The sequence below is a fragment of the Phymastichus coffea genome, unplaced genomic scaffold (assembly GCF_024137745.1).
Source record: "Phymastichus coffea isolate CEN01 unplaced genomic scaffold, Cenicafe_Pcof_1.1 PCOF00023, whole genome shotgun sequence".
Taxonomy (NCBI): domain Eukaryota; kingdom Metazoa; phylum Arthropoda; class Insecta; order Hymenoptera; family Eulophidae; genus Phymastichus; species Phymastichus coffea.
In genome coordinates, this window is record NW_026706834.1 from 2,483,664 (window position 1) to 2,506,998 (window position 23,335).

At 38.6% G+C, this 23,335-nt stretch overlaps 1 protein-coding gene across 2 annotated transcripts in view; it reads left to right on the forward strand.

The window, feature by feature from the left end:
• Positions 1-23,335, forward strand: part of LOC131675475 (kinesin-like protein Klp10A) — a 929,209-nt gene that overhangs the window by 636,732 nt on the left and 269,142 nt on the right. The window lies entirely within an intron of this gene.

Sequence of the window (23,335 nt, forward strand, 5' to 3'; positions counted from 1 at the left end):
AAAGTAATGTTTAATTATTATGTTAGATGATATTATTATTAGAAATATTTACTATACACAGTGAATATAATTAATAAATAAATTTATATATATTGACGACCAATGTTGAAGATAACTTATTTACAAAAATCATGATTGTGTTTTGGAAAACTGTTGTTTTATGTTGACTATACAAATATAAAAACTTTACTAAAAAATACAATGTTGCTTGTATGTATATTAAACGTCATAAAGATTCATTGAAATTTGAAAAAATTAATTTAAACAAACATTAAATATTTGTTATTGATCACAGTACCTATCATATGTAATAGAATTATTGAAGTAGCCAACTCAAAACACGCTGTCATATACCACGAACTGTATTTCACGCAATTGTATTGCAAATAAATTGCCTTCATTAGATAGGTCATGAATTTTTTTATGAGAAGAATGGATATGTATAGTTTTATCACAATATTTCATCCACATCATGTAATAAAATATCAGGTAAAGAAAGTAAAAATTTTTTTTTCGAAAAAAAATCTGATAAATTCTATTACATTATACTTAGATTAACTAACATTTCCTTGGAGTTAAATATTTTTCTATCTTTCGAATTTACCGAGATATTTTAAATTAAAAAAATGGTTAATATCCATTAAAAACTCAATTACGTGCCTTGTATTCGACGAATTTGAATTTATAATAAGTGTTATAGATAGTACTTGGAAAAAGATAACGTATATCAAATTTTGCTATGATTTTTTTTCACGATATAGGCCGAAACCAATGATGGGCTAAGAGTATTGGATTTTCGAAATTGAATTATCGTTTTTTTCAAGAGCTTTCAAATGCACTGTCACTGGTCTCTGTACGTTCATTGTTGACTTACATATAAAACTTCTAAGATTTGAACAATTTAATTTTAGATGAGCAAAAGCAATTAGGCACGAACTATACGTGCGACGGTCATCTTTAAACGCTAACCGGAAATATATAAAACTCAGTAGTAACCGTGTGCTTGATTCTTCTTACGAAGGGGGGTCAATAAGTCTTTAAAAAATCCAAGAGATGGCGCTTGTCACGCATAAATTATGATGTTTTTGGCAAGCAATACTACTAACTAGATATCTTACAAAGTTTCAACTCGATTCATTAAGTCGTTTTTTGTGAGCGTTGGTTGAACAAAAAGTTATTGGTTTATTTGAAAAATGGAAAAAACAGAGTTTCGAGCGGTGATAAAACATTGTCATTTGAAAGGCTTTACACCAAAAGAAATCACAGTTGAGTTGAACGCCGTTCATGGCAAGTCTGCCCCTGTGTTTAAGACTGTTTATGACTGGATAAATGAATTTAAACACGGCCGTACAACAACAAAAGATGAACCTCGTTCAGGACGCCCCGTAGAAGTGAGTACGCCCGAAATGGTCAACAAAATCCATGATATGGTGTTGAGTTGATAGAAGATTAAATTTGCAAAAAATTAGTTGAGGCCACAGGGGTACCATCATTTCAATTTTGCATAAAAAATTGGGGATATAAAAAATATCAGCTAGATGGGTGCCCCGTTTGCTCACTGTTGAAAACAAACGAACCCGCGTGGTCACCTCTGAACCTCTTTTGGCACGCATACGTCGTAATCTGGAAGACTTTTGGCGTTGACTCGTAACTTGCAAAGGGGGGGGGGATATCCTCAAGACACAGCCAAATGCGCCACTGCTATGCCCCCTGCGATTTATTAACAGGTCCTACTTCGGTGAAGGAAGCCGGCGCTGATTTCCACGGGCATGAATCTACCGCGATGACGGGAAAGGTGAACATAAGGATTCGGAATAAATACAAAGAGGCGATCCCTTTATTTACGCCAACGGAAATTACATCTACGGTTTTACAAGTACAATGGTGAGCGCGTCCGCTCAAACTACAGAACGCGACAGCAGGCGACGAATAGGAGCGTAGTCGCTCAACTATCATACGCGACGAGTCTAGAATACATAGGAGCGGATTCGCTCGACTATCAATTGCGACAATTCACTTCGCGGCGTCGTACCGGGCGAGAGCTGGTACGTGAGAGAGAGATCCGCAAAATCAAGCAGAAACAAATCCACCGGGTCGCTCCCCCCGCGGCTCGCTGGTGGAGAGCCGGCATCGGCGGAATCGCAGTCCAGCCGGCAGTGGGGCTCGCCGGATCACCGGCGGCGGCTAGTTGGCAGCTGGCGGCCGGGATCGGCTCCTCGATCGTCTGATGATGATCGCCGGGGGGGCTGTTCAAACAGCAGCCGGAGACTCGCGACACAAAGACTTTCTCTCGTCCTGGGGTTTCTCTCTCTTGGCGCGTCGTCTAGCTTCTCTTGCGCCGTGACCTCATTAACGTACGGTCACTCTCCAACTGTCCTCAATCTCTCCCGCTCTCCTCATTCTCGCGGCGCGAGCCGCGGTTTCCGCGTTCTCGCCCATTCCTCTTCCTCTCTCATTCTCTCTCACGCTCTTCGCGTTCTCGCTCCTTCTCGCGCCGTTTTCTCCGTCAGCCGCGCTCTCCCCTCTCCAGGCCCTGCAATGACACGAGCGCATGAATGCTATGTTAACCATAGCCACGCTCGGCCGCTATATCCGTGCGAGGAGAGTGCCGCGCACAGGGTTAGCGAATATCGCTATCAGCCCTGTCACAAACTGTAAACGAAACATGGGTACACCACTACACTCCTGAAACCAAAGAACAGTCCAAACAATGGATTTCCGCAGGAGAACCAGCCCCAAAGAAGGCAATGACAGTAAAATCAGCTGATAAGATTATGGCCACGGTTTTCGGGGATGCATATGGAATTATCTACATCGACTACTTGGAAAAGGGTCAGACGATCACTGGACAATATTATGCGTCATTATTAAGTTAGCTGAAAGAAAAAATCAGAGAAAAACGTTCTCACTTGAACAAAAAAAATTCCTCTTTCTTCAAGACAATGCTCGAGTTCACGCGTGTGCAGTTTCGATGGCAAAAATTAACCATTTAAAGTTCGAATTAATTGACCATCTACCATATTCGCCTGATTTGGCTTCCAGTGACATTTTCTTATTTCCTAACCTCAAAAAATGGCTTGCCGGACAACGATTCACGTCGAATGAAGAAGTCATCGCCGAAACAAATGCCTATTTTGAGGGTTTTCAGAAATCATATTTTTCTGATGGCTTAAAAAAACTGGAAGGCCGTTTAATAAAATGGATCGACCTTCAAGGAGAATATGTTGAAAAATAAAATAAAAATTACATACGCAAGACTATTTTTCCTTCTTTTTGTAAAGACTTATTGGCCCCCCTCGTAGCTAGCCTTCTTGATATTCTTTTCTGACCAGTAATAATATGTCTCTCATCTGTCTCACTCGTCATCTGTTTTTTTTCTGTGCTTTATAGTTTGTGCTTTATAAGACCATATGCCGCGCAAAAACTGTGATGTAGTTTTTAATCCGGCTTCATCTAAGTTACTGCCTGATGGTATCATTTCATGTAACAACAGATTAAATTACAGAGACTTAGTAGCTTATGCCTGTGCTATATTTTGATGTTGGTTTTGCTGTAACACTCTCAGGATTTACTTCATTACCTTGCTAATGTAAAAATCATACATATGAGAGAACTTAAATATTTAGCTGAGTTTTTCTCTGCATACAAACTTGGCTTCTCTGGTAAGAAGAACGGCTAGAGCTCGACACTTTAAAGGTAAGAACTAAGACTTGGTGTACGTAGATCCTTCCAAGTCTCTGCTTTCGAAAATGGATTACGAAAATATTTTCTTACCCTAGACCTTTAATGTGACCATAAAGAATGGTCCACTCTTTTCATTAGTATTGTGTGTTATGCATATATATATTTTATACATTTATTTATTTTATATTATTAACCCTTAACTGCTATGGGGGGTAGATTTACCCCAGACATTTTTTAACAATAAATAAATTTTATTTATATTTTTTTTCAACAATTTTTTTCAGTGCGTGTAACATTAAAAATTGTTAACCTGAATATTGTTTTTTGTAGTAAAAGGTTTGAAATATACTAGAAAAAATTTTCATAGCAAAATATCTAAAATTCTCTTATTTATTCGATGTTTTTCGGGCTGGGGTAGATTTACCCCACCGAGCAGTTACGTGGCCAAAATGAGGTGTGCAAGTTAAATGTTAATAACAATACCACTAGCCTCTGTTCAAACCAAATCATATTAATCTTACTGAACTGTGATAAACTATTTAATCTTACTATTCTCCGTTTATACGTTGAACATACGAGGTGTGATCAAAAAGTAAGGTGAATTTTGAAATTTAGCGGGCTACGTCCGTTCGATCTTCGACTTTTTTATTTGGTTATGTCGGTACACTCGTCTAGAACATACGTTCCAAATTACAGCTTTGTAGTATGTTTGGTTTGTTTGTGAGAGGCATCAAGGTTAGAAGTGTTTTGCGTGCTCCACGATTTCCTGCTGTTTAAAACCACGGATCAAAGAGTTTGCATTAAATTTTGTGTGAAAAATGGAATCAAATGTTCCAAAACACTTGAAATGCTGAAAGTGGCATACGGTGAGTCTACTTTAAGCCAAAAAAATGTTTACAAGTGGTATAAACTCTTCCAAGAAGGCCGAGAAGACACCGACGACGAACCTCGTTCTGGACGCCCCAGCACATCAACAACTGATGAGAATGTTGAAGAAGTGAAGAAAATAGTGTAGGGAAATCGTCGAATTACCATTAGAGAAATTGCTGATGATATTGGCATCTCATTTGGTTCATGCCAATCAATTTTGACGAGTGTTTTAGACATGAGACGTGTGTCAGCGAAGTTTGTTCCGAAATTGCTCAATTTCGACCAAAAGAAACGTCGCATGAGCATCGCCCAAGAGCTACTGAATGACGTCAACGATGATCCAGATTTATTCAACAGGGTTATAACAGGTGACGAAATATGGGTATACGGTTATGACGTCGAGACTAAGACTCAATCGTCCCAGTGGAGGCATTCTGGATCACCAAGACCAAAAAAGCACGCCAAGTTCGATCAAATGTAAAGGTTTTGCTTACAGTTTTCTTTGACTGCAGGGGCGTGGTGCATCATGAGTTCTTGCCACAGGGTAGAACAGTAAATAAGGAATATTACCTGCAAGTTATGCGCAATTTGCGCGAAGCAATCCGCCAGAATGGTCCGAATTTGTGGAAAAATAAAAATTGGCTTTTGCACCATGATAACGCCCCTACTCACACATCGTTGCTTGTGCGCGAATTTTTGGCTAAGACCAACACAGTAACGATGCCACAGGCACCGTATTCCCCAGATCTGGCCCCCTGTGACTTCTTCTTGTTCCCAAAACTGAAGAGGCCCATGAAAGGACGGTGTTTTGCCACGATTGAGGAGATAAAGACGGCATCGAAGGATGAACTAAACAAGATCACAAAAAATGATTTTTTGAAATGCTTTGAGGATTGGAAAAAGCGTTGGCACAAGTGCATTATATCCGAGGGGGATTACTTTGAAGGAGATAAAATAAAAATTGATGAATAAATAAATATTTTTTGAGAAAAATAAAAATTCACCTTACTTTTTGATCATACCTCGTATTTCTATGACTGGTGAATTGAAAGTTAATAACTGATGGAATTTCTACTTAATATCTATTACTTTTTGTATAATTATACAATGATAGGTTTTTGACCAAACTTTTGTAACGGTTCTATCTATAAGTTCTTCTCTTATTTTCATTGAATTAATGCAACTGGCTAAACTCATCAATCTATTTACGAGTACATCAATTAGCATATTAAACGGCGCCACCTCATATATTATATGATTGTCTTAGTACCAAAGTCAAATTTCATGACTATATAAGGAGCGTGACGTCACCTACTTATAGATATAGATATAATAGTTTTTGTTGATTGATTAAAATACGTTAATTGAGAGTAATTTCAATGAAACAAAGATTTTTTTATATAGCTGCTTTATGTTATGGAGACGGCAGGTAGTCGAAAGTCCGCTGTCCGAAGTATGAGTGCATCGAACCTAACCCAAATTAACCAGAGCGATAATCTTGCGAGAATTAACATGTAGTGGCAGGTAAAAACACTGGTTGGTTTTTATTCTTTTCAGTTCATTTCTTTGATAATTTTCACAATTTTTAATCCGCTTTTTAATATTTGATTTTAAGTTTTCCCGATATTCTTGAATTCTAATACGATTCCATGTTCTCTTTACTCCTGAGGTCCCCCTAGTGTACTTGAGTGATGTAGCTCAAATATTTTGTCTCGATCTTATATTTGGGTCATTCTTTTACAAATCAAACACCTTTCTGACCGACCCATCTCCGATTTGCCTGAAAATTTTTTTACGTGTTCGATATCGAAAAAAAGAGACACGTGTCCTAGGAATTTTTTTTTTTTTTTTCGAAAGTAGAGGGGGTCGAAAAATTTGAGATTTTCGTGATTTTTGCCTTATAGACTCATTTTCAAAAATTTATAACTCTGGTTCTTTTTTAGCTAGAAAAACTTTTATTTTTTCATTTTGAAAGTCAAAAAGTGAACTTTAAGAAAAAAAATGTTTCAAAAAAATTTATATAAAATTTCGTATTTTTATAAACAATAAAAATGTTTAAATCAATTTTTAACAACGAGGCCCACGGTTTAGCGCCTTTAAAGTATTTTTATCGTATTCTGCATCAAATTTTACATCGAAAATGTTATTTTTCTGGATGGAAACATAATAATTACTATTGCAAAAAAATTAAATAAACAAGCGCGGTACCTGACGTCGGCGCACCAGTTGCAAGGTACACCACATATTCTCACCTCATACCGTTCTTCTCTGTAATATATATTGCTTATAGTATGTACAATATGTTTTACATTATTAATACAATAGTATTATTTATTAATAAATTTAGTTGTATACCTTATTTATTTATAAATAAGGTTGTATATCAAATCAGGAAAAATACAATAAACAATAACATTATTTTAGCTAATAAAGTGATATATTCGGATTTTAATTCATTAGTAATTTCTATGTACATTTTTTTTCTCAACATTGCCTTGGTCTTAATATTTATTGTTACAATTCATACAAATTTTTACTTAAAAATTTTTACAATTTTTTTTTTTTCATATAAAGAGAATTGTTTTGCTTCCAGCTCTTGAAGTGAGATCGGCATCATGCAATGATATTTCAAAGTTTCTTTTATCATAACAGCTTTTTGAAAACGTGCAGATAATCGTTTTTCTTCTTCGTCGTACTCTTTATTGGTTGAATAACAACACGTCACACTTAGAAAAGCTTCTGTAGCCCAGTCAAATAACTCTTTTGGAGTACGAATTGGATTATTAATTCTTTGAAGGCTTGCTCGAGCAGCAAGTCGTTTCAGAGTTCTATAACGAGTTTGTCAACAACTTGTTATGTCTCTCTCTCCACATTAATTATATAACAATAATATATATACATATTCATGTATCTACTTTTATATTATACTACTAGCAGCCGCAGTGGACGACAGCAGCTGAACTAAGGTAAGAGAGAACGCTAGCAGAGAGAGAGGCCGCGTAGGTTGGTAGGACTGGCGAGCCGGGGTGCCGCGAAAGAGAGGTGCTGCTTGACAAAGGAGGCAATTAGCTGACGCCTCTCGAATTGGTGACACACGTGCGACTGCGTTAGAAATTCATAGCTTGGCTGTGCCATTGACGACTAGATTCGTTTTGTGATTTTGCGTCGCCTCGTGGCTAATTTGAGTGATAGATCGAGTGCTAAATTGAGTGCTACCGGTTGCGGCGTGTATCGGCGTTCGATAGACCGAACTTTTATTGTCGAGCCTCGTGGCTAATCTCGCCGTCAGCGGCAGCTGATGTAAGTACCACTCGTTCTTTACGTCTCTCTCGCTTTGCTTCTCTCTCTGCACCGTCCTGTACAAATACACGTAGAATATATATTTCTATTACACCTATCGCCTCTTTCACTCTGCGCCTTCTATCATTCCTTTCGTTCCCTACACCTTCGCGATTTCAGTTACGCGACCTACGACGCTCTCCGCGGGCCGTTGCCACCCGGCGAATCCATCGGCCCTTTGCCATGTGATGTTAGAAAAAAGTGCCACTCAGCTGTCATTTCAAAATCTTGAAAATAGTGCGTAAGATTTATAAAATTCTTTTTATTTTTATACTGTCCACTCGCACCGTCCGAAAAGTATATTATCTTATTGACACATTTTAAATTTGTTTTTATAAATTTTACGAAATGTCTTTGAAATACGTGAACAGCAATAGTATCATGACGTAAACATTCGGAAATACAGACAAAACTCTTTATTTTCAATTCGTCTTTGTTATCTTTGTAGTAAATAGAAAAAGGATGTATTGTTGCTTGATCGTTGTTCCAATGTATGCCTTGTACAGAATTTTGTATTACAAACGCGTAGTTCTCAGAAAAATCGCAAATTACAACGCATTCGTTCTTCAACAATTTAGTTTTTTTGTCATTAATAAAGTCTCTTTGCTTATTTACTAAAAAAGAGTGTAGCAGTAATTTTTTTAAACCACTACTTAAAGATTCCAAAAATTCATCTACACTAGATATCAATGTTTGTAATGAAGTTCTCTCACTTGTTATGCACTGTTTGTAGTTGACAGTTTCAATAAATTTTTCTTCGAAATTTTGTTCCAGTTGCTCGATAATATTAGTTACACCAGGGCACTCATTACACAAACCCAAAAAACAATTTGTAGATTGAACTTTACACAACATACGATCTACACAGTCATGATAATTTAAAATTGCTTCTTCCGAATCAGCTGTAATCGATTTCAAATTGGCTCCATCTATTAATAATTTCACATTTCCATGTATCGGACAGGCACAAACAGAATGAGTACCACTGGTATATACATGCTGCTATATATATATACTGGTATATACTGGTATATACCTGCCAATATACAATATTTTTGTCGTAAACTGGCAAACTTAGAGAAACTACTTTTTACAGCTGGGTACGTCTCTTTAAATAATTGAAATAATTCTTATAAATTATTTAAGAGCAAGCATTTTTGCATCTGTATTCTATGTCCATTAACTTTGACAGAAATATAATCTTTTTTACCTGGCATCAATTGAGTATTGTCATCAGACTGGTAAAAACTAACAATAGTATTTACATCATTAATATTCAAAGATGGATGACTTTTAGGACTCGGATCACTTAAAATTCCTTTCTCTTTTGCAATATTTTTTGCAACAATAATCATGTGGCAAGTAGCAGTTGGAAAAGCAAGCTCTATTTTTGTATACGACCAGTGTCTAAAGATAGTTAAAATTTTAATTTTTAGAGAGCGATCATCTGTAGTATTAAAACTTTCTTGCAAAGTTCTTACAATTGTAACATCATCATCATCATTATCATCGCCATTATCATCATCTGGACCATCATTACTAATGTGAAAAATGTTTTTCTTGATGACATCTGTAATTTTTTTTACTTTTTTCTCTGAATAACTTTTTTACTTCAATTTTTTTTGTTGATAGGTGAAGACCATATAAAACTTAATCCTTGATTTAAACGTTCAACGCGAGCGGTCTGCAATGTTACACTTTCACCTGAAGGTCCAGAAGTCTCTCCACTGCCAATTTTAGCATCCGAGTCCTCATTTGACGATACATTAATATTATCTGTCTGTAAAAATTATGATGTATGAAAGCAATATCTGAAATATATCTTGTAAATTTCTGAATATTTTTATTATAAATACATACCATTCTTGCTGGCTCATTTTTTTCTTTTACTTTATAGATGCACTGGCGGCAAGAATCACAAATTTTTTGTGTCAATGAATCATTATTCACTGGAATCTTTAATGCATTTAATAGACTTGCATTCACTTTTCTCAATTTAAAATTTTTTTTTCTTGAATGATTACTTAAATAAAAAGGGTTAAAACAAACATCGTAACGAATTCTTTTGTCTTTTGATTTTTTACACTGTTTTGCAGACATGGTGCCTTACTGATGAACTCGTTAACTCAAACTTACAGAACAGAATTAGCGCCAAATATTGTCATAAGCATACAACGAACATGAATACATGTATTAACTGGAACGGTAGTCGATTCAATTAATCGAACCGTTCGCGATTCTGATTTTCGCGCGTTAGTTCTAAGTATTGAGAGAGAGAGGGGACGCGCGATCTTTCAAATTAGCAGTTACGTCTCAGCTGTTGTGACAAGTAGATATCGCCGAAGTTATTTGCACTGTTTTTTTCTCGCCGACTAATAGTTACTGGTCCATAATAATTACGCGCGTGAGTGCAACAACGAGACCTACAGATTGCAGCGTTTTGGTAGCAGCAGATTTGCAGCTGATAGGTGGTACGAGACAGCACAGCTGATAACCTAGGACCGGAGGCAGTTGATATTTTGCTGACATCAACAATTACGGCTGATCACCGTAATTGCACCGCAGGGTAGGTGCACCTCCCTTTATTATCGCGTGTCAAAATATATTTATTATTTTGCTCAGCCGCGTTAGCGTTGATAATTTTGTATTCGCGCCGAGCGTTAGATCGCGCCAATTTTCGTATCTTCTCTCTCTCTCTTTCTTTCTCACCGAAAGTTATTAAATTGTAAATCCTGTTCGCGTGCGTCAGTCTTTCGGCCCGATAAAGACTGTAGAGATTTTTATTAATAAAATCTATTAAAATTATTCGCCGATTTCGTCATATGATTTCTCCTAATAGTTTAAACAATTGAAATAGGCTTAAGTTTTAATCCGATCATAGCTAGGGGATTAAGTGTATTAGGAGCAAAGTCGATTACACTTGAAACTCATCGTGTGTCACAAGGCACGTGACTTAAGGTGAGTTCAACTCTGCTTGATCGAAGACAACCAAGTTAAGTCAGCTGACGTTAAGGCGAATACACGTACTAACATACTACTGTGGGCAAAAAGTAAGGTGAATTTTCAATTTAAACTTTGCGGGCTTAACATTTCGGGCTAGTTCTTTTTTTCTTGAGTTGGTAGGACTGCGAATGACATCTGGGACAAATTTCATGTCAATGTCATCATCAGTAATATATTTACGCTTGTGTTTACCAAACGACCAAGAGTGCATGTTTCGATTTTTACAATGTCTGATTTAATTGAGCAAAGAAGTGCCATCAAATTTTGTTTGCGGAATGAAATTTCGGCTGCGGAAACGTTGAGGATGTTGCGGAAGGCCTTTGGTGATTCTACCATGTCGCAGAAAAATGTTTATAAGTGGTACAAAGACTTCAAAGAGGGTCGAGAACGTGTTGATGACTTGGAGCGCTCCGGACGACCATCGACGTCAACAGATGACCAACACGTCAATAAAGTGAAGGAATTAGTGCTCGAAAATCGTCGGTTGACTGTTAGAGACCTTACTGATATGATCGGAGTATCAGAAGGATCTGTGAAAACAATTTTGAAAGACCATTTGGGCCTACGAAAAGTCAAATCTCGTTTGGTACCGAAAACGCTCAATTCGTTCACTCGTTCTTCGTGACCATTTCGCCAAAAATTCGACGCATATCGTTCCGCAACCACCGTATTCGCCTGATTTGGCTCCGTTGACTTCTGGCTATTCCCAAAACTCAAGAGACCACTCCGGGGAACGCGTTTCGAGTCGATTGAGGAGATAAGAGCTGAATCGAAGAAGGCGCTGATGGCTATACCGGAAAGAGACTATTTGGCATGTTTCGAGGATTGGAAAAAACGTTGGCATAAGTGTATTTTATCGGGAGGGGATTACTTCGAAGGGGATGACATTGATGTAGAAGAATAAATAAAGATTTTTCATTTTACAAACAAATTCACCTTACTTTTTGCCCACAGTAGTACAATAGGAAAGAAACGATTTGCTCAGTTAATCACTTGAGAGAAAGAACTTAGGTATAAGCCAAGTTTTTCGATCTTGAGCGCTCACTTTGTAAGGCTAGAAGTGAATGCTAGCCTGTTCAAAAATCAGAGTATTTATAAACCGATTTTCCAGCTTATTTTCGTAGAACAGTCCTCTTCGAGTTGTTTATGCAATTGTGCAAAATCATTTTTTCTAGTTTACAAGAGAATAAACAGTAATAATGAAATTTTAAAATATGTAAAATTTACAGAAGTAGATATAGATCATTTAAGTATAATTTACAATTATTGTAAAAAGTATGTAAAATATAAAATCTGTATCTAACAATTTTTACATTGCAACGATTGCCGAAAATCGTTAGGCCTCGCGCGGACCATCAAGCGTGGCTAAGCGTAATAGCCATGATCGGCTTAGGTTAGAGAGAGAGAGAGAGGGCGCGTTAGGGACAACGACCGGGAGGGGAGAGCTAGCGAGTCAGTATGACAGTATTCATCAGTCTGGCGACATCATTGTTTCCCTTGCGAAGTGACATCATTGTACAGCCGTGCTGAGTGACTTACAGAATCGATAAATAGATAATCTGCGCCGAGTGTGGTGAGACGAGTGCGCGCACTGTACAACGTGTGTAGCATCAGCAGCTGCAACCACAACCTCAGCAGCATCCACGGCGCAGCTCAACAACAGCAACAAAAGCCGGTTGCAGAGGCAGCTCGTTGCTCGTGTCAGCGGATACGGTTGACCACCGTATCCTAATCAGCTCTGCGGTAAGTGCGCTGCACTTTTGAGTTTGTTTTGCGTGCGATCTCGCGCAGCGTGCGTGGTGAGTTTTGTGGACATCGTGGTGGGTGCGATTGGTTCGCAACGTCCGCGAAATTAACTCTCTCTCCCCGTTAGATTTATTTTGTATATACGGCGTGCGTCCCAGGCTCTCGGCAAATCATCCCGTGTATAGGATTTACCTAGTCTAATAAAGTGGTTAACTAATAATAAGAGACGATCTTGTTGTTTCGTCTCACCTTGCCCGGTGTCGGTGTTTATATTTACGTTTTGATTCGAACGCGCCGAGAATTCAACATAGGTCGCGAATACAATAGACAGAACTGTTCGTCAATCGAGTTGTCTGCTGCGGCCGACGGAGCGCTGGTAAGCAAGCGCACCAGCACCTCTAGCGGATAGTTCGAACACCGAAGTTGGATTGCTACGAGGACTCGGCGCATGCGCACACCGGCGTAAGGTGAGTTAGCGTGCTCGAAGCACATAGCAGAGCACCGGTTGGCCGTTACGGTAATTATAATTGCCTGGGATTTGCGACTAAACGGTAGTCTGTTACAATATAAAATATAATGATAAAATTTTATATATATCAATAGTTTATCACTAGTAGAAGGAATTCCTAAAAAGAATTACTTCAATTATTTAATAATATTTGAATTATAATCAATTTTCGTATTTGTAACGGTTTTTTGTAAAATCTTATAATGCAAATAATAAATTAGTTAATTAAGATTAATAAATTATAAAATTTTCGTTGTTTTGTACAAAATTAACGCTTTCGATCTATATACAATTATTTGTTTAAATAAATTATTAATTGTTTATTTATTGATAACAGTAATAATTAAGTTGTTATCAATGAAACGAATTCTTACTCATGTTTCTTAGATAATCATTTCGAATTTAGAGTATCCGCTTTTTTCTACTAATTAATATTTACAAATATACATAAAACACTTGCACACCCACCGGCTCTGCCCTTTTCTTTTGTGTACTCTTTTTTTTCACTCACTTTTCATAGCTTTCGCGATTGCAGCTGTACGACCTATGACACTCTCCGCGGGCCATTGCTATCTGGCAAATATATCTTTAATCCATTCTTCTCGGTTATTCTACATTATTCTTGTATATTGTCGCGGTCTATAACCCCGTTATAACTTTTTACACAAAGGCGACACTGAGTTTTTAATCGAGAAATTAAAAATTCATTGAACTCATCAATACATATTGTAATATTTAGTCGGAATTCACAATCGTTACTGTCTACTTCTAATTCTTCATATTCGTTTGCTTATATTATATCGTTGTCATCAATCTCTGCTGTCTCACTGGCAAAAACAATACACTTATAACAATTATTATACACACTAACTGTAGCACAAAATCTTCGATTAGCAAACTTTGATTGCAAAAAGTCTGCATAATCTCGAACTTTCTGAAAATTCAGTTTCCTGTTATTATTAGAACACTACAGCACGCTTCACGTGCCTAAATTGAATTCAAAATAATGTAATTCAATTAAGAAATACAATGTTATTGCATATAACTACAGTTCATATCTTACATTTTTATAAGTCGACATTTTGATAAATTATCGAAAAATCAAGTATTTGGAATTATTTCTATAATCCGTCATTAAGACATATTTTTGATTAATATCTGTGACGGAAAGAGGGAGATGGAAAAATAATTTGATTTGTTCCGGCCTCAACTGCCACCAGCGGCGCAGTCAGCCAATCGTTGCAGCTTTAATTTTGTAATTGGGCGCCAGCTACCGTTCTCGCGGTAGGAGAGCGAGTAGCGCTGCAGACCGGCTGGTTCTGATCGCTGAATGTCGGTTCGCTGATACTCTTCTTCTCGCACTGGCCTTGTTGGCCACCTCTGAGTGTGAGGAAGGGACGCGAAGACCTAATCTACGTGCGAGGAGAAGTGCGGGCGGCGGCTAGTCAAAAATGTCTGGGCAGGGACTCTTTTCAGAAGTGGATCTTCGGAGAGGCGTCTCTAGGTGCCATATTAGCAATTCGAAAACGGTGAAGAGTGGTATAGGGGGAGGGGGAAGGGCTCAATCTCTCACTCACACAAAATGGCGTCTCGGCGTTGACGCGCTAGTCGGTTTCGCGTAACCCAATCGCATTAGCTACGGGTGAATGCGGAGTCTTGACAAGGTTAAGTCAAAGATAACAACTTATTACCAGTAATTATCCTTTATTAAGGGGGTATCCCTCAATAGATCGCAGAAAATCGACGAAAACTTTGGGAATTTTTTAAAAGAAAACTATTCAATATTTTTTCATGAAATTCAGACTGTGTTTTATTGAAATTTTAACAAATTAGAAAAAATTTTTTTTAGAGAAATATTGTAATAAACAAATGTGCAGTACTCGTTCAAAGTTATAAACTTTTTTTTTTTTCCTTTTTGGCGGTTCAAATCCTGGCTTTCCAATCACTCTGAAACATACAGAAAACATTTTTTTAGTTTCATTAGACATATTTCTCGTCGATGAACCTAAATTTATTGCTCGGAAAAATTATTTAACAAAATGGCGGACTTTTAAAAAAAAAAATATATTTTTTTTTTTATTGTTCATGCAAAAAAGCGTTTAACAAACAATATTTGACAGAATTTTATAGGTACATCGACGAGATTATTTAATTTCCGTTCAAATGGTATTTTTTTTTTTTAAGTTGAAAATTCGCTGAGTAAGAGCGCCCGCCAAATCGACAAATCGAAAAAAAATGATTCGGAGATAAACGCGTTTAAAGTTTGCGGCAGGCGAAAACGGCATTTTTTTTCATACTCACATCGAATAAAATTGGTTTTCACTCAATCAGCAATACCAGCACCATAAAGGATACCTTCTTCTTCATCATACTGTTGATTTGACTTCGCAGCTTTTAGTTTTTTAGCAGTCCTAGCTGCTTTTGTGGATTCTTGGCTGCGGATTTCTTGACGCTTCACGCGCTCATCGTCAGCGCTCTTCGCGTAGTTGGCTGCGGATAGCCCGGTCTTGAACTGCAGCGATTTCATAATTCTTAATACACCATAGAATCCGTCATTGAAGAGTACAGCAGCTGTATGAGCGGCAATTTCAACAGTTTTTGGCCCACAGTGTAAATGCTTCGGAGCTAATCGCCAAATGACTGAGTTGAAACTTTCGTTTGCATTTTGCGTGTAGCCACCTAAGCATCTTTTCAATAAATCATCTTTCGATAAAACTTGATAAATCGGGATTAAATGTTTTTGTACATCTGGGTGTAGTGGAGCTGGATGCTCATAAACATCCTACTTGCTCGCCTTCTTCAGTTGAGAATTGATTACTGCGGAAAGATCTTCGTCTCTTTGCGGCACGATAGCCTTCTTCTTTTTCGCCCTTAGGATAACTAGTACTCATTTTCAAATTGTGAAAACTAGAAACACGATGCTCACTACCCAAAAGCCGAAATAAAACTGAGCAAACTGTAGTAACGGTCTCCCAAACGAATCCCTACCTTTCCTCAGAAACCTTTGTACCTACTATGCTACACCTAGCCTGACCCAGTAAACGAACGTACAGTTTATACAAAGGAAGATCGAGAAACATCTAATCCATTGTATATTATAAGTAGGAAGCGAACTGCAGCGCACCGCCCAGCGGGGCGCCTTGCCGCTCGAGCGCGCAGCTGCCTACCTGCTCTGCGCGCCAGAGTTTCTATACGAAAATAGCTATAGCGGCTGAAACGCTCTGAATTTCGGTCCAATATTTTAACAGCACATTCTTGAAATGATGTACTTTCGATCTATGCAAAAAAAAAAAGACTTTTTTCATCGATCTATTGAGGGATACCCCCTTAAGTGATTATGATCAGTTCCCCCGTCAGCCTGAGGTCGATTCTCCGGTTGACGACGGTGTCTACCCACGGCGGTCTACCTAATGTCCATATTCTAATGAATTTCACGTCATGAGTAATTTTTTTCCAACGTATTACATTGTACAAAACGATATTTTTTGCAACGTATTACATTGTCAATAATATTCTGGCGAGCAACTTATCTACAACATTGGCCTTTTGATTCTCTAATTCGTCTATTTTTTTTTAAATCGCTATCTCTTTGTCGGAGCGTTTTTGTCTACCCATATTTTAATACAAAATTAATAAAAAAATAAGAAGAAATAGATACAATATAAAATAAGAAATTTTACATGACAACGTAACAGTATAAATAAGTATAATAAGAATGAAATAATAATCAGAACGTATCAGTACAAATAACAAGGCAATTGTAAATATTTTCTTAATTTAATAGAATATTTTAGTAATCAGTCTAACTTTTGTAAAAAAATATTGTTGATTTAATTGATGATTTGATTTTAATTTGGTAATGTGAGTTTTTTTTTAGTAATGTGAGTTATGTTTTTTACTAAGTTTCGTTCTTATCTTAGTTTGGCTTTGGTTTGGTTTGATTTTAGTTTGGTATGGTTTGATTTTGGCTTGCTCTGGTTAAGTTTTGTCACATAATAAAAGTAAATGATAAAATAAAGTATCAAATAAAAAATTTCTTTTTATTAGATAGATAGTTAATATTATATAAAATAAATTATGTTAATTATAACGGGCTGGATTAACCGATGCCATTGGGGTTTGTCTAAGAATAATCTCCCACGATGCAGAGCTAACCGCCGCTCCGTTAATCACGTATGACCATACGTGTATTCGCCTTTACGATTGATACTTTCAACTTAAGACTTGCGCACGTATATAAGATTTACATTTATCCGGAGAGAGAGAGAGAGACAGAGAGAGAGAATTTGAAATTCTACCGCGAACTACAGCGTTCGGCACGAATGCGATAACGGTCGCGTATAATAAATACTTTCGGAAGTATTTCGATGTGCGGAAAAAGGGAGGTACACTTACCCTGCGGCGTAATTACGGTGATCAGCCGTAATTGATGTCGGCAAACCACTTTTTGCTCCCGGGTGATACTGCAACGATGTTGCCCTTGCTACCGGATCGGTTGCTGCTCGTCCAACTCCTCGCTGTTAATGTCTGTTGTGGTTATCCTCGTTTCCTCACTCCCACACCACTGATGTACCAAACAAAACCCAAAACTTTATCTCGATGAACAGCAAAGAAAAACAAGATGAAAATAGGCGATTTACTAAATCAACAGCTGAGACTAAACTGAAAATTAAACTCTCGCGCGCCCTCTCTCTCTCTTAAACGTTTGCTCTCGCACTTACGTACGTCGAATCGTATGGAGTATCGCGAACGTATGGATTGTTCGAATCGACTACCATTACATAATCTAATTACTATACTTACCATAAATTTTTAGAAACTCCAAATAAAAACTTGGAACTATAATGTCATAATTAAATATTAAAAATGAGTTTATAAAAAATCAACGAATGTTATCTACTAACATCTATTTTGTGCGAAAGAAATACAATAAATAATAAAAAATATTTTTATTTAGATTTTTATATAACTAATATCCCTGGATATGTTAAAGCGTGGAATTAACAATTAAATATAAAATAGTTAATAAAAGAATGTTTAAAATAATAAAATACATAAATTGTAGATTTGAGTATTAAAGTATTCTAGTTTGTAAAAACTACTATATATCAAATCAGTATGTTAGTGTTACTCAATATACTCACCAGTAGTAGCTGGATTAATCTTAAAACCTGAATGTTGAAATTTAATCACTGAAATACGGCATTAAATCCATGTATAATTAAGTTTCATTTATAACATCACATTGATAATAATTTCAGATATTTGAAATTAATGTAGTGTAACTTGACCATTGGGCATATTGAGAATGTGGATTAGCACAACTTTATTTATATTATACAATAAATAAATTAAGGTTTTGATAATAATCGTTTAATAAAAAAAATTTATTTTAATAATATACAATGAATTCAAGCTTTGAATAACTTTACACATAGTTCAAAAATTTACCCAACATATAAAATATTGCTACATATGGTATAACATTATATAAATATAAGTTTTCTCAGATTTTCTTTACAACATATAATTGAATAAATATGCTGCCAAGTTAATATTAATTTAATATAATTTCTTCGGTTAATGAAAAACTGGAAAATGAAGAAATCTTTACAATTTGTGCAATAATTGTTCTGTTGATGCGTCATCACAGGAAAACTACGCTACCTTATGCTAGCCCCGCTCCGGATAGAAACGTGCGGCCGAACAGTAGTTACCGCACAAGCCCACCCACACATGTCCGAGATCTCGCGACCTATGGTCCCCTGAAGTCTTCCCGACCGATGCGCACGACCCTTACGTCCGCGTACAACCCCTCGCACACTCACGACCCGGTCCGACACTCCCCCAGGAAGCTGGACGCCCGTAAAGATTCCAGCTGGGATCAGCTGATCGCAAGCCCCGTTAACTAAGGCAGACCTGGCTAGACCGAAGTAGGGGCAACCGAGTGCGTGAGAGCGAGCGAGACAACCGATACGAGACCAATCGGACGCGAGCGAGGGGAATCGTTAAGACTACCGAGCGGCTGATAGACAAGGATAAGCAAGCGACGCTAACGAATTAACCAATCGTAACCAGCATAGGGTGGCTAGGTGAATGAAGTAAAACCGACGCTATCTTTGCAACCAGTAAGGAAATTAGGCGCCAGGACTCGACCAATGACGAAATTACACGGGTAAGAATTACCGATATAGACGGCGCTAACATCCGGCTTAGCAACAAGCCGACCAACCGCATAACCGTTAAGGAGAGGTAAGCAAGGAGAAGCGGCGCGTCGCCAAAAAGCGCCGCGCTAGTAATCGCCGAGCCCTGGTGCCGACCAGAGGACCTTTACCCGAGTATCCGCCGAGTGCTGGGTCCGACCAGCCACCTAACTCCACAAGTGAACAGCGTGAGCAGCAAAGCAGAGTAAGCAGTGAGAAGCAGAGTAAGCAGTGAGTAGCAGAGTCATCAGCGAGTAGCAGGGCAAGCAACGAGTAGCAAAAGCAGCAAGCAGCAGCCTCAACAACAGTAGTAGTCAGCAACAGCAGCAAAGGCAGGAGCGGCGGCAGCAACGGTAGCGGTAGCTACGGCAGCGTTAGCGGCGGTATCTGCAGTCGCGATTGTGATAAAAAGGCGCCCGAGTAAGTACGTTTATCTCTTATTAGATTGCGTGATTGCTAAACGTCCGCGTTCACGGGAGTGCCGTATGACCTTCACGCGTCCGACCGATTTACTTGTGCGCGCCTATTCGTCGCTGACCTTCCGGGTGAATTCCGTCGTTGCGCCGTTTCCGTTTAATGTCTGAGGGCGACTTCTTCACGCTCGCGTCTATATGCCGTAAACTCTTCGCCCAACCTTATTAATTTGCCTATCGACAATGAGCTTTCCTCCGTTTTGCGAATAAAACAAATTGTTCGTGTGCGCGTAGCTATTACCGATTTCTTGGAACAATTTTCACGAAAGTTACAATTAGACAAAGCCTGACCTTCGCATGACCGGCCGAATCACCCGTGTACGCTAGTTGTTGTGGATTCTTTGAGTAACTGTCCGTTGATTGCCGAACGACCTTAGCGCGGGCGACGAGTCTCATACGCGTGTTGATGAAGTTATTTGTAAAGCCGATCGGATATATATTACGCGAGTCGTGTCTGACCTTCGTTTGACCGACAAGTTTTTCATGTGCGCATCATTAGCCCCTGTTTTCCGTGATACGATTATTGCTTGAGATGCTAATAATGTCGATCGAGGAGCGACTGACCTTCGCGCGACAGACCGATTCCGTGCGTGTGTGTTTACTTGAATAAATTCCTGAGCTTTAGTGCGCGAAGTAAGAAACTGTTCTGAGTAAAAAAAATGTTTACAAGTGGTACAAACTCTTCCAAGATGGCCGGGAAGATGCTCGCTCTGGACGCCCAAGCACGTCAACAACTGATGAAAATGTTCAAGCAGTGAAGAAAATTGTTCTGGAAAATCGTCGAATCACTATCAGAGATGTTGCTGAGGATGTTGGTATATCGCTTGGCTCGTGCCATGAAATTTTTTCTAACGTTTTGGGCATGAGACGTGTGTCAGCGAAGTTTGTTCCGAAATTGCTAAATTTTGACCAAAAGAACCGTCGCATGAGCATCGCTCAAGAACTGTTGAATGACGTCAACGACGATCCAGATTTACTCAAAAGGGTCATAACTGGTGACGAATCATGGGTATATGGTTATGATATCGAAACCAAAGTCCAATCGTCCCAATGGAAGAACCCAGATGAGCCAAGACCAAAAAAAGCACGCCAAGTTCGATCAAATGTCAAAGTTTTGCTCACTGTTTTCTTCGATTACCATGGCGTGGTGCATCAGGAGTTCTTACCATATGGACGTACGGTCAATAAACAGTATTATCTTGAAGTTATGCGCCGTTTGCGAGAAGCAATACGAAGAAAATGACCAGAATTGTGGAAAAACATTTCATGGCTTTTGCATCACGATAATGCCCCTGCTCACACATCTTTGCTTGTGAGAGATTTTTTGGGCAAAAACAACACCACAATCATGCCTCAGCCACCATATTCATCGGATTTGGCCTCATGTGACTTTTTTTTGTTCCCAAAACTAAAGAGACGTATGAAAGGACGGAGATTTGCAACGATTGAAGAGATAAAGACTGCATCGCTGGAAGAGCTCAAGGCTATACCGAAAAGTGCTTATGAGAAGTGCTTTGAGGATTGGAAAAACCGTTGGCATAAGTGTATTGTATCTGAGGGGGATTACTTTGAAGGGGACAACATAAATATTGATAAATAAATAAATATTTTTTCTTAAAAATACAAAGTCACCTTACTTTTTGAACACACCTCGTATTACAATAGTTGAAATGAACATTATTAATGTACGTTTCTTATGTACCTTCATTAAAAAAACGTTCTAAAAATTAAAATTCATTAAGTAGCACATTATCATTTTGTAAATATAATAAATTACATCGATATATAAATATTGCTCAATTATATTTTTTGGATTCTTATTATTTGATACGGTGTAATTACTATAAAAATAATATTACTTACATTTATCTAGCGCAGGATGAAGCATAGTTCGTAAACTAACAGTGTCAGAGTAAATTAACCATTAGATAATTATAATTAGCATACTTAATCAAAAACGGTTTAAGCATTTGTAACAGCGTCGACCGTCCTTGGCCGGCAATTCTTTCCCTCTATCACCTAATTATTTAAGGAGGAGGTGAGGGAGGCGGTATATCACTTCCGGCAAGGCAGAAGAGGAAAGGCGATCACAATGACTACTCTCTATTGACTAACGAATTAAATTTATTACAAAATCACTACCTCGAGCGATGACGGTTAAAACACTTAATCATAAACCTTAACCTAATACACAATAAATTCTTATTAACTAGATGAGATAGCCGGCACGTGAGCGCCTCGCCATCTCATTACCGACTCGAAATACAAAAACAGAAGTACAAACAAACTTAACCACTAACGCAGCTGTGCCGGCGCGTGAGAGCCTAGCACAGCGCACAAGTCGCGAATAGCAAAAGAGGTGAACCGATTAAGAGAGAGAAAAAAGAGGAGAGAAGTTGACCTGAATAATTGGCGAAGTCTGCTGAGCTGGCACGTTGATCTTTCTTTCTGCCGGCTGGTGATTCCGTGGGATATGGCGTGACTGGTGGATAAAGGCTGCTACGCTCGAAAATACTGTCCCGCTGCGTTAGACTGTTCTACTCTCACTCGTGAAGTCACTCCCTTAATACTCGCGAGAGACGACTAAATAGTGCGTGAGAGACTACTTCTCACGCCTCCCCTACTACTCACTTGCCTAATCGGTGACACGCGGCACCGCCAAGCGTGGTCAGTGCCGCGCGCCTAGCCGCACTATAGCTGCATTCTTTCTCTCTCTCTCTCTCTCACACACATACTCTCTGTGACTGACGGGAGCGCATGTTGTTGCGTGCTCCTGCTCACTGGTACTGCTCTGCTCTCTCTGTCTTACTTGTAGAATAAAGATGCTGAAATAAAAGCTGGCATCAGAGACGGAATATATACGTACGTCAGATGCCCGCCATGAGCCCTAGCCAATGTCAGAGAGAGAAGGAACACACGGTGTAGGCCATAACCAGCCTACACCGTTACAGCCCCTCCGAAGGCCAAAGTTCTCCCTAGGACCCCAAGTCTCTCTCCCCCTTTCGGCAAAGACTCACGACTTGGCCTGACGCAGTAATAAATAACTTATTCAAAAACTTAATAAGCTTAGGATTAACTTAATTCTAAGTTAGTATAAATAACGAAACTGAAATTTTAGCTTAATGACGACGACTAAATTTTACAAGGGTTAATTACAAGGGCAAACGCGTGGTCCAGGCACCGTAAAAGAAAATAAACTCAACCATCGAGTCGACGACGCGTCAAGACGCCCCGCGCGCGTATTCACCTTTAAAGTCAGCTAGGTTACTAATGAGAATACCATACCTTGAGGCTCGACGACTATCTGTTACCCTCCAGGTACTTGAGCCTGAGGGTCTTAAGCTCCTCGGCTACCAGTGTAATAGCGCCAGTACCATTGAGCCGATGACCACCCGCGGTAGTCACTAACGGCGGGGACGCCTCCGATGTATCCATCGGGGCGACTTCCGTCAAGAGCGAACTGGATCCGTCTCGCGATCGCGACTCCGCGCCGTTCGTCTACTGACGAG